Consider the following 12,939-nt stretch of genomic DNA (forward strand, 5'->3'; position numbering starts at 1 on the left):
ATTGGGTTGACCAAAAAGTGATTCAGGTTTTCCACAAGATCTTTTTAGCCAACCAATATATTATATGGGAACCTCTACTGTACCCTGGGCTTCCCTGGTGGCTCAGACAGTAAAGAATCTGCCTGCAATGAGGGAAACCTGGGTTCAATCCCTGGGTTGGGAAGATCCCCTGAAGAAGGGAACAACTACGCACTCCAGTATTCTTGCCTGGAGAATTCCAAGGACAGAGGAGCCGAGCAGGCTACAGTCCATACAGTCGCAAGAGTTGGACATGACTCAGCGACTTTCACTCACTAACTCACTGTACCCCCTCACTGTACTCACTCACTGTAAAATTCTCCTGATTATCTTGTCCCTAAAACTGATGACACAGATGGATTGAATTGCAAGGTGATCATTTTTGCCATTTCACAATATGATTTTCTATTTCCACATTTTCATTAGGGGAAATTAAGAGCAATTATGCAAAAGTTCAGCCAGGAAATACATGACAGCTTCTAATCCGATGTAACCCTAGCAAAGACTTGAACTTAATTATCATCCTCTTATGATGAATGCTTATAATGTGCATTTGGACATCCTTTAAAAAACTGCACTCCAATTTTGGGCTGCTTGTATGGAACTGGGTTTTTGTGTTTTTATTGGTTTTGTTTTTTGCTTTTTTGGCTGCACCACCAGGCATGTGGGATCTTAGTTCCTGGACCAGGGATCAAAACTGTGCCCTTGTACAGTAGGAGCACAGACTCTAACAGCTGGACAGCCAGCAAAGTCCTGAGTTGGGGTTTTCCTTAGTGAGTCTGTTCCTATTATTATTAACCCAGGGCACATGAACTACTGATCATCTAAGAATTTATTTACTGGAATAATATGTAAACATAATAGTGTTACTATGCATGAGCAATGCATGCCCTAAGCTTGCTGGCTACACCTCAATTTCTCCATTTATACCTGGAGACAAATATTGTTGACTCAACTCTCAGGAGAATCAACTAAATCACAATTTAATGTCCAAACTTCACTTTCTGGCCAAGTCAAAGAGTCTAATTTAGAGAACTGAACTAATTATTATAAAGTAAAACCTTAATCATCGTTCAGGTTATACATCTTTCTTGAAAGTTACCTCTGTGAGCACATTAGGAACTGCATAAAAACAAGAGACTAAATGAATTCTGTCTGAGCATGATAAGGCAACACAGAGCCAGATGCTATTCAGATTTCAATATTGGGTTTGCCTTAGGAATAGAGGCAGAACAAAGACTCTACCATTTATTAACTAGCCATCTAAGGTGGTTAGGTAAAGTTGGGGAAGAACATGGACAGGTATGAGAATAGCCCATTTTTCATACTTCCCTCCTTCCCTTCAGTAACACAAGATTTTCAGGTCATAGTATTAATACACTTTTCAATCAAGTTCAGTTCAGTCACTCAGTCGTGTCCATCTCTGCAACCCCATGGACTGCAGCACACCAGGTCTCCCTCTCCATCTCCAACTTCCAAAGTTTACTCACACTCATGCCCCTTGAGACAGTGATGCCATCCAACCATCTCATCCTCTGTCATCCCCTTCTCCTCCTGCCTTCATCAGTGGGAGTCACTACTGATGACTTTTCATCACAGCTTTCCCAGCTTAGGTGTCTTTTCAGATGAGTTAGTTCTTCGCATCAGGTGGCCAAAGTACCGGAGTTTCATCTTCAGCAGCAGTCCTTCCAATGAATATTCAGGACTGATGTCCTTCAGGATGGACTGGTTGGATCTCCTTGCAGTCCAAGGGATGCGCAAGAGTCTTCTTCAACGCCACAGTTGAAATGCATCAGTTCTTTGGTGCTTAGCTTTCTTTATAGTCCAACTCTCACATCCATACATGACTACTGGAAAACCATAGCTTTGATTAGATGGACCTTTGTTGGCAAAGTAATGTCTCTGCTTTTTAATATGCTGTTTAGGTTGGTTATGGCTTTTCTTCCAAGAAGTCAGTGTCTTTTAATTTCATGGCTGCAGTCACCATCTGCAGTGATTTTGGAGCTCCCCCGCAAAAAAAGTCTGTCACTGTTTCCACTGTTTCCCCATCTATTTGCCATGAAGTGATGAGGCTGGATGACATGATCTTAGTTTTCTGAATGTTGATTTTACTTATTTATTTTTTGAATATTGATTTTAAAGCCAGCTATTTCACTCTCCTCTTTCACTTTCATCAAGAGGTTCTTTAGTTCTTCTTCACTTTTTGCCATAAGGGTGGTGTCATCTGCATATCTGAGGTTACTGATATTTCTCCAAGCAATTTTGATTGCAGCTTGTGCTTCCTCCAGCCCAGCGTTTCTCATGATGTACTCGGCACATAAGTTAAATAAGCAGGGTGACAATATACAGCCTTGACGTACTCCTTTTCCTATTTGGAACCAGTCTGTTGTTCCATGTCTAGTTCTAACTGTTGCTTCTTAACCTGCATACAGATTTCTCAGGAGGCAGGTCAGGTGGTCTAGTATTCCCATCTCTTGAAGAATTTTCCACAGTTTGTTGTGATCCACACAGAAGAACTATGCAAAAAAGATCTTCACGACCAAGATAATCACAATGGTGTGATCACTCACTTACAGCCAGACATCCTGGAATGTGAAGTCAACTGGGCCTTAGAAAGCATCACTACAAACAAAGCCAATGGAGGTAATGGAATTCCAGTTGAGCTATTTCAAATCCTAAAAGATGATGCTGTGAAAGTGTTGCACTCAATATGCCAGCAAATTTGGAAAACTCAGCGGAGGCCACAGGACTGGAAAAGGTCAGTTTTCATTCCAGTCCCAAAGAAAGGCAATGCCAAACTATGCTCAAACTACCGCACACACGCTAGTAAAGCAATGCTCAAAATTCTCCAAGCCAGGCTTCAGTAATACATTAACTCTGAACTTCCAGATGTTCAAGCTGGTTTTAGAAAAGGCAGAGGAACCAGAGATCAAATTGCCAACATCCGCTGGATCATGGAAAAAGCAAGAGAGTTCCAGAAAAGCATCTATTTCTGCTTTACTGACTATGCCAAAGCCTTTGACTGTGTGGATCACAATAAACTGTGGAAAATTCTGGAAGAGATGGGAACACCAGACCACCTGACCTGCCTCTTGAGAAACCTATATTCAGGTCAGGAAGCCACAGTTAGAACTGGACATGGAACAACAGACTGGTTCCAAATAGGAAAAGGAGTACATCAGGGCTGTATATTGTCACCCTGCTTATGTAACTTATATGCAGAGTACATCATGAGAAATGCTGGGCTGGAAGAAGCACAAGCTGGAATCAAGATTGCCAGGAGAAATATCAATAACCTCAGATGTGCAGATGACACCACCCTTATGGCAGAAAATGAAGAGGAACTAAAAAGCCTTGATGAAAGTGAAAGAGGAAAGTGAAAAAGTTGGCTTAAAGCTCAACATTTAGAAAACTAAGATCATGGCATCTGGTCCCATCACTTCATGGGAAATAGATGGGCAAACAGTGGAAACAATGTCAGACTTTATTTTGGGGGGCTCCAAAATCACTGCAGATGGTGATTGCAGCCATGAAATTAAAAGACGCTTTGGTCCCATCACTTCATGGGAAATAGATGGGTAAACAGTGGAAACAATGTCAGACTTTATTTTGGGGGGCTCCAAAATCACTGCAGATGGTGATTGCAGCCATGAAATTAAAAGACGCTTACCGCTTGGATGGAGAAGGCAATGGCATCCCACTCCAGTACTCTTGCCTGGAAAATCCCATGGACAGAGGAGCCTGGTAGGCTGCAATCCATGGGGTCGCTAAGAGTCAGACACGACTGAGCGACTTCACTTTCACTTTTCACTTGCATGCATTGGAGAAGGAAATGGCAACCCACTCCAGTGTTCTTGCCTGGAGAATCCCAGGGAAGGGGGAGCCTGGTGGGCTGCCGTCTATGGGGTTGCACAGAGTCGGACACGACTGAAGTGACTTAGCATACTGCTTGGAAGGAAAGTTATGACCAACCTAGATAGCACATGCAAAAGCAGAGACATTACTTTGCCAACAAAGGTTCGTCTAGTTAAGGCTATGGTTTTTCCAGTGGTCATGTATGGATGTGAAAGTTGCACTGTGAAGAAAGCTGAGTGCCAAAGAATTGATGCTTTTGAATTGTGGTGTTGAAGAAGACTCTTGAGAGTCCCTTGGGCTGCAAGGAGATCCAACCAGTGCATTCTAAAGGAGATTAGTCTTGGGTGTTCCCTGGAAGGCCTGATGCTAAAGCTGAAACTCCAATACTTTGGCCACCTCATGCGAAGAATTGACTCACTGGAAAAGACTCTGATGCTGGGAGGGATTGGGGGCAGGAGGAGAAAGGGACAGCAGAGGATGAGATGGCTAGATGGCATCACCTACTCGATGGACATGAGTTTGGGTGAACTCTGGGAGTTGGTTATGGACAGGGAGGCCTGGCGTGCTGCAATTCATGGGATCGCAAAGAGTCAGACACGACTGAGCGACTGGACTGAACTGAACACGGTCAAAGGCTTTTGCTTAGTCAATAAAGCAGAAATATATGTTTTTCTGGAAATTCCTTGCTTTTTCAATGATACAACAGATATTGCTAATTTGTTCTCTGGTTCCTCTGGCTTTTCTAAATCCAGCTTGAACATCTGGAAGTTCACAGTTCACATACTGCTGAAGACTGGCTTGGAGAATTTTGAGCATTACTTTGCTAGTGTTTCAGTGCAATTGTGTGGTAGTTTGAGCATTCTTTGTCATTGCCTTTCTTTGGGATTGAAATGAAAACTGCCCTTTTCCAGTCCTGTGGCCACTGCTGAGTTTTCCAATTTGCTGGCATATTGAGTGCAACACTTTCTTTTACAGCATCATCTTTTAGGATTTGAAATAGCTCAACTGGAATTCCATCACCTCTACTAGCTGGTTTATAGTGATGCTTCCTAAGACCCACTTGACTTAGAATTCCAGGATGTCTGGCTCTAGGTGAGTGATCACACCATTGTGATTATCAGGGTCATGAAGATCTTCTTTGTAGAGTTCTTCTGTGTATTCTTGCCACCTCTTCTTAATATCCTCTGCTTCTGTTACACTTTTAATGATAGGGAAGAGGATATGGAATAAGGATATGGAATAGATAACAATAACATTCTAGAACTGAAATGTCTTTCACATGAAAAAGAAAGGAAGAATTCCCTTGTAGACTACACAACATGCAATCGTAGCTTCAAGAATTCAACTGGCAAAATTGACAATGCTAAGAACAGAATGACTCAAGAGAAAAAGTACAGTTATCAGTGGTCTCCTAAAACATACCTCGAAGAATGTATTCCTGGAGGATTTAGAAAAAAATCTTTGGTTCTTTTTCACTTTCAAAAGAACAAAACTACTGTCATTGTATAATATGAAGCACGACAAAATTGTTAGACAAGAAAAAAGTTTAAATCAGTTTCAGTTCAAGGATACCGTGAGTAAGTGCTTTCTGTGCTGAATTCTAAAGGGAATAATAATGAAGCTTTGGCCTTCATACAAGCCCTTGGTGTTCTAAAGAGCTTGCACTCAGTTCTAAAATCTATCAAGTAATTGATTTGAAATGTTAATGTTTTCTAGGTGCAAAAATGATATTGTGGTTAGGTTCTCTTTTATAAAAAAAAAAAATCTTATCTATTAGAGATATACATTGAAATGTTGAAAGATGAACTAATATAACATCTGGGATTTGATTGCAAATAATCTGAAGGAGACTGCAGACAGAGTTGTTAGGGAACAGATAAATAAGATTGACCATAAAAAGCAAGGAGGAAGACTTTCCTGGTGATCCAATAGTTAAAACTTCATCTTCCAATGTAGAGGCTGCAGGTTCAATCTCCAGACAGGGAACTAAGATTCCACATGTCTTGTGGCCAAAAAAAAAAAACACCAAAAAATGGAAATAGTATTTTAATATATTCAATAAAGACTTAAACAATGATCCATATCAAAATAAACCTTTAAAAGATAAAAAATAAAATTGGCCATGAATTGATAATTGTCAAAGCTAAGTGATATGCACTTTGAGGTTCATTATATTACCTACTTTTGCTTATATTTGAAATTTTCCATAATAAAAATGTATTTTTAAGTATTTTCTTGGAGGCCCATAATTAGCAACAACTACCTCATAAAGCCTTTATGGAAAGTCAAGCATTGTTCTAAACACATTACCTATTTAATACTTAGAGGGATCCCAGTGAGATAAATGCTGTTATTAAGCCTTTTCATATTTGAGGAATTGGAGGCACAGAAAGCTAAATGATTTGCCCAAGGCAGCATAGTTATTAAACAGAAGAGCTAAGATTGGAATATCAGCCATCCAGCTCCAGAGTCTTAATGTTTTAGCTACTTGGTAACAAAATGCATCTCATTTGGACCCATGATGGAAAGGCAGAGAGCTGGTTGTAGACACTATGGTTCCCTAGGCAACTCCATTCCTGAACCATTCCCCCTGAGGTCTTCCATGCCTAGAATCCCTCCTTGTGATAAAGTACTTGCAGTTTAATAAAACATTTAAACACTCATTTCCAAGGATTTTGTGTTTTTATGGTTTTTCTGTGTATTTACTTTACTATGAATTTTTTTGTTCAATAAATCTTCCATGGCCTTGAGTTGGTATTTGGGTTGGTATATTCTGCATTCTGTTTTTATCCAGCTTCACCATCTATCTTTCTCATCTTCTTGAATTCCAATTAAAAATTTTTTTTTGCCTTTTTGGTTATCATTCTTTGCCTTTGTCTTTTTAAAGTTTATTTGTAAATTTTAGATTTCTTTTAAAATTTTATTTCAGGCACTCTCCATCCCCCTTCTGATGTCTATGTCAGAAGCTTCCTCTGTCCTTTTTCACTGTAATAAAACTCTGCTACACAAAAGCTCTTGAGTGATCAAGCCTGGTCCCTGGTCCCCAAGCTAAATCTTCTTTGGAGATCACGAATCTGATATCATTCACCACAGGCTATTATCTCGGGGGCTCATCCAGGATCTTCAGGACAAGGTAAGAATATTCAGAGCTATAGCCTCTTTGTTTACTCAGTATACACGTGTTCTGCTTTACTTTACTAACTCGTGGTGTGTTTGTGTGAATGAATGGCATGCCCTGTGTGAAGCAAGTGATGAGCCCTGCTCTGTGGTTTCACAGTGCCTCATGATGACTGAAGGCAGCCCCCAAAATGGGAGCCTTGTTGGGGGTTTATACCGACCAGTCAACTCCAAAAGACATCCAAGATCCCTGCGAGGGAAGCGACCAGAAATGGGCAAAGTGTGTGAACCAAACTTTCCCTTCTCGGTCAGCTTTTCCAGGTCTCTTTGACCATTTTATAATTGCCTGGGAAATTAGAACCACTAACCTAATCTGTTGGATCATAGACTTTCAAGGGACTTGTGATCTATGCTGTTATTTTGTACTTTTAGTTAAACCCCATGTATGGAAGTGCTTAGCCTCGCTAGACTAGGCAAGCCTTGCTAGAAAGTTACTAAGAGCATGTTTGGGAGCGAGGCAGAGATCTAGCTCCAGGAACATCTCTCAGGCTAGAGGTCAGTCTCTTGGCTGCCTGCCTCAGGGGCCAGAGACCTGAAAGTGAGTCTTTCTCATGACTGTGTCTCCTACCTATGTGGATAGAAGCACTGCTGGTGACCATGAGGTTTTCGAGAACACAGATCGGGAATTGCAGGATCTGGTCAGATTGGAAATGCAATGGGCTTCTTCCTTTGGTAGCACTAGCTCTTAGCAGACCAGAGAAGGCTCTCTGATGGTTTCTGTCTCAACTCCTTAGATATTTCTTTTGTGGAAGCTGTGGAAATGAACTGAAAGGATTGGCCCTAGTAGCTTGGGGACAAAAATCACTTTTTCCTTGCTGGCCAACCCTCCACTACCTCTTTTGCTATCACATATATTGGTGTGGTGACACTCAGAAGAGACATCTTGGGTGCTTTGTTTATCTCTTTATAATTCAATGCTTCTATTGCGGTAGCAGCAGCATTGCGGTCAGGACTGTATGTGGGAATGTGCTCAGGCACATGGAACATGGATGCTTCCCCTAGTTGTCCTAGCTTGGGAAACATTCCAGGAAAGCTACTCTGTTCGACCCTGGGTGGCATCAGAGGAGAGGCGAAAATCAGACAAAGGTCTTAATGGTGAGGAACTGGACATCGGTCTGGGATGCCATCAGGTCTACCCCTGGGGCATCTCCACTGCACCTCGGTGGTAGAACCAGGAGAGACAAGTAAGGCACCTGTGTTGGTAAGGGACAGACCAAGTTCGACTAGGGAAGGAAATCTTTGGTGGAAAGTCTGTCTACACCCCCATCTAGAGCAGGGAGGGATGCCTCTGGTAGAAAGAATCCACGGCTTTGGATGCTGCTTTTTTCTCTCTTACAGATGGGAGCTAGCAGTTCCAGAACCAGTCCTTTAAAATGTTTTTTTTTGTTTGTTTTTTTTTAAATGCTGGGACAAGTTTGGTCCCCAGAGTTTAAAAAGACACACCTGATCTTCTTCTGTGATACTGAATGGCCACAGAATCCTTTGGAAGATGGGGAACGCAGATCTGTTGAAGGATCTCAATTATTACTGTTTTACAACTAGACCGGTTCTGTAGGAAATAAGAGAAATGGGTAGAAGTGCCATATGTGTTGCTCTTTATCTCTCTGTGAGACAAGCGAGACTTGTGTCCTAAGGGTGCAGATTTGGGTGTGAAACCTACAGCTCCGTCCTGTCCTCTTACTTTGCCCCTGTATCTGGGGCTCCCAGCTGAACAGCTGAGAATCAGGGTACCCTTCCAGGAGGGGTTGTCTCAGTCTTGGTAGAAATTCAAACAGTCCCAATTGTGGTCAAGACTATTTAGAGGATCCAAAAAGTACACAGAAGACTTTATAGGACTCACTTTACCTTATGAGCTTACTGGGTCAAATGTAAAGTATGTCTTGGGACAGACACTGACTCCTGAGTTGAAAACTTGAGTTTGGGGGGAAGCTACAACTTTTGGAGATGAATGGCTTGAACGTGAGACAAGGAGAAAGAGGGAACACAAAATAGCCCTCCTTCCTACTGGGAGCAAAACCGTTCCCGTAACAGAGCCACTTTGCCGTATGTATTCTTGTAGGACTCAAGTGAGCACGTGCTAAGACTATATGCTAAGTTGGCTGACATAGAACAGGGAGAAAAGGAAACTCCTGGTAAATTCCTACTATAGACTACTGAGGCTCTCCACATGTCTGCTGACATTGATCCTGAAATTACAGAGGGAGAAATTATCTTAAAAGATAGATTTCTTAATCAATCAGCTCCAGATATCTGCCATAAGTTAGGAAAACAGGTGTTTAGACTAAATCAGTCTTTAAAAAAATTGTTGCAACTGGCTCAGATGGTATATTACAGTAGAGAAAATGAGGAGGAAAAAAGAGTCAAAAGTGGCATTTGAAAGACTGAAGCCTCAACAATGGCCGTTAGGTTTGCTCTGAAACAGCCTGAGGAGGAATGCGCAGAGAAACCCAGGTGAAAAGAGAGGGACTTATTATTACTGTGGAAAGGCGGGGCATCTCAGTGGGATTGCCCTCAGGCATCTGAGCTGCCCTCGGCTCCAGGTCTGGTCTGCAAAGGACCACACTAGAGGAGAGACTGCCCTCTGAGGTGTAGGCCCCAGGGGTCGGACTCTCAAGACAATCTGGACTGAAGGTGCCTGGGGGTCCCCACACACAAGCTCCCATCCTAATTACACCTGAGGAATCATGGGTATTAATAACTGTGGGGGGCCAGTCGATCGATTTTCTTTTGGACATTGGGGCAACTTTCTCTGTGCTCACTGAAGCCCCTGGCCCGCTTTCCTCCCGATCCACTACCGTAATGGGACTGTCTGGATGAGCCAAACGCTATTATTTCAGTCATCCTTTAACTGTGACTGCAACTGGGACTCTGTGCTGTTTTCTCACGAGTTTCGAGTTTCGGATCATGCTGGAGGCTCCGTCACCCCTTCTGGGGAGGGATGTACTGAGCAAGGTCCAGGCCTCTGTTTTCATGCATATGGAGCCTGCTCTTTCTCTCCCATTAATTGAACAAAAGGTAAATCCTAAAATGTGGGCTGATGGAAAAACACTGGGTCAAGCACAAAATGTTGTTGCTGTCATTATCAAGCTCAATGATCCTCACCTGTTTTCACATCAAAAGTAGTATTCACTAAAGCCCGAGATTAATGAATGGACAAAATCTTACTGTACTGACTTCTCATGATGTAAGTGGGATCTTAAACTCTAAAGTTCAGACTGACAATGGCTCCATCTTTGAATCTGCTGTAACTCAAGGGGCGTCAAAGGCTCTAGGATAGAATATCACTTACACTGTTCCTGGAGACCCCAATCTTCAGAAAAAGTTGAAAAGGCTAATGACATTGAAAGGTTGTTGTTGAACTAAAATAGACGCCGGGATTCTTGGCCCCTGGAGGAGAAGAATTCAATCCGGGGCCAGAGACGAGGCTTGATCGCTCAGAGCTTTTGTGTCATAAAATTTTATTAAAGTATAAAAGCGACAGAGAAAGCTTCTGACATAGGCATCAGAAGGGGGCAGAAAGAGTACCCCCCTGCTAGTCTTCAGCTGGATGTTATATAGTCACTATCAGTCTGTTAATGAAAGAAAGGAATGTCTTAAAACTCAGAATGGCACCAGGCCCCTCACCCATAAGATGCATTTTGGGATAATCTTGGCACCAAATGGTTCATCCTAGGCCATAAAATGATTAACTTGAATCTTGAAGAAGGGCAGATCACCATACAAATAGTTTCATTTACATAGATTAGGGGAACAATATCTGAGTATAACATGTTGGTTTGTCAAGTAGGTTCTGAGCCAGGAGACGAAAACGACTTGAAGACAGAGTTTGAGGTAAATGCATAGTACGTTAGCATAGCTTAAGACAAACATTTCCATAAGAGAAAGGCATTGATTATCTCTAGGTTTGAAAATTAACTTTTGGTGAAACCAGGTGTCATTATGGCTACACAGTATTTTAAGAGAGACCTCCTTTTCAAATTTGTATAGAGAAGGAAAAAAATATCTCTAGTTTGTTTCCTCCTGCTGCTTAAGAGAGAGAAAAATGTCTGACACTTGCAGGCTATTTCCTCCGTTTGGAGACCCCTGGCCTTCCTGCCTGTTACCCTCTCAACATTATTAAAAGCCAGCCATATAAGCTAACTCAGGAAACACAAGACGGTTGGTTTTCAGTTCTACCGATAGCTTTAATGAGGGCTCAAACTGTCCCCGCTGCAAAAGAAGGGACTGTCTCTATGACAGACCATTTTCGTGCACAGATATTGTCATAGATCCTGAAGCCTTAAAATTAACTATGTGATTAAGCTTTTAGCTTTTCAGTAGGCATTATCGGAAGGTTAACTCCTGGCCCAGCCTTTGAGTCAAACAAGCTGCTGTTTGAGCCAGGAAAAAAGATGGGCCTAAGAATCTGTGTGGGCTTGCTTCTGCTGACTCCAAAAGTCCTGAGCCTGTCGTTTGACCCTCAAGACAACACCTTTCTGTCCTGGGCTCATTCCTATGCCGCATTCCACAATCGACATAATTTCTGGGTCTGCGGAGCACTACCCTCCTCATCAATTGAAGGCTTCCCACGGTGGATTTCTCCACTTCAAGGAAAGGACTTTTTTCAACTCTGAGATGACATCTCACGATCCTAAGATGGACTAGTATAACATATTGTACCTTAACTATGGACATAATGTCACTTTTAATTTTGATTAGGTTTTAACTTGGTTTAATGCCTATTTTAGGACTTCCCTTGTGGCTCAGATGGTAAAGCGTCTGCCTACAATGCAGGAGACCCAGGTTCGATCCCTGGGTCGGGAAGGTCCTCTGGAGAAGGAAATGGCAATCCACTCCAGTACTCTTGCCTGGAAAATCCCATGGATGGAGGAGCATGGTAGGCTACAGTCCATTTTGCCTTACATCTGTAACTGTAAAGCAGGGTTTGTTTCTAACCTTCTGAAAGCTTTTGAGTTACAAATGGTTGTCCAAGCTCCTTTGAGTGCCACAGCCTCCTCCAACTGTTACTTGGGGCCCCCTGGATCAGAGACCCTCAATATGAGGGTTAGGAGAATATGTTGCCTCAACAATTTAGAGATGCTGCCCCACAACAGCAGGAAGTAGTTACGGAATGAAAATGATGCCCCTTTCCCTTGGCAACATAATTCTTCTCAAAGAAAAGGGGGGAATGAGAGAGTCAATTTCTAGGTAGGTTGATAAGAAGTCCAGGAGGAGGGGGGGGAGGAGGAGGGAGAGGAGGAGGAGCGGGGGGAGGAGGAAGGGGAGGAGGTCTGGGGCTCTCAAGGAGAAAAAGACAAAGGTTCTTTTCTACAGTGCTTTGTTTTAGTCAATATAACAATGTATCTTGCTCGAGGACATGTTTTTCCTTAACAAGAACCTTCTGACTAATCCTGTCATCTTAAAATGTTTATTATGGAAGTGGGTCTGGTAAGAGCTTTCTATTGCTTATTCTAATCTTGTTACTTTAAGGTGTATGTTGCGGGAGTAGGTCTGGAAAAAGTATATAAGGCCTTGATAAGACTAGAAGGGGGGCACTCTCCGTCCCTCTTCTGATGTCTGTGTCAGAAGATTTCTCTGTCCCTTTTTCACTTTAATAAAACTCTGCTACACACAAAAAAAATTAAAATTTTATTTCATTATTTCCTTTTTTTCTATCTACCTTGGAGGTTATTCTTCTCCTTTATTTTTAAATTATAGGGAATGTTCTGGCCTTCCAGTGGTTAGTACTCCATGCTTCCACAGCAGGTGGCCTGGGTTTAATTCCTGATTTGGGAACTAAGGTCCCCCAAGCTATGCAGCAGCCCCCCAAATTCTATTTATAGAAATAATATTGACTTTAATTTCATTATATGAAATAGTATTTATTTTAAGTTTTCTTCATTCTGACAA

General features: G+C 42.1%; 1 non-coding gene across 1 annotated transcript; it reads left to right on the forward strand.

The window, feature by feature from the left end:
• Positions 1 to 11,781: 11,781 nt before the first annotated feature.
• On the forward strand, positions 11,782 to 11,853 carry TRNAC-ACA (transfer RNA cysteine (anticodon ACA)). The gene has a single exon. It is a non-coding gene; the product is annotated as a tRNA-Cys (tRNA).
• Positions 11,854 to 12,939: the final 1,086 nt, after the last annotated feature.

Source organism: Bos indicus, chromosome 28 (assembly GCF_029378745.1).
Source record: "Bos indicus isolate NIAB-ARS_2022 breed Sahiwal x Tharparkar chromosome 28, NIAB-ARS_B.indTharparkar_mat_pri_1.0, whole genome shotgun sequence".
In the NCBI taxonomy this organism is placed as follows: Eukaryota; Metazoa; Chordata; class Mammalia; order Artiodactyla; family Bovidae; genus Bos; species Bos indicus.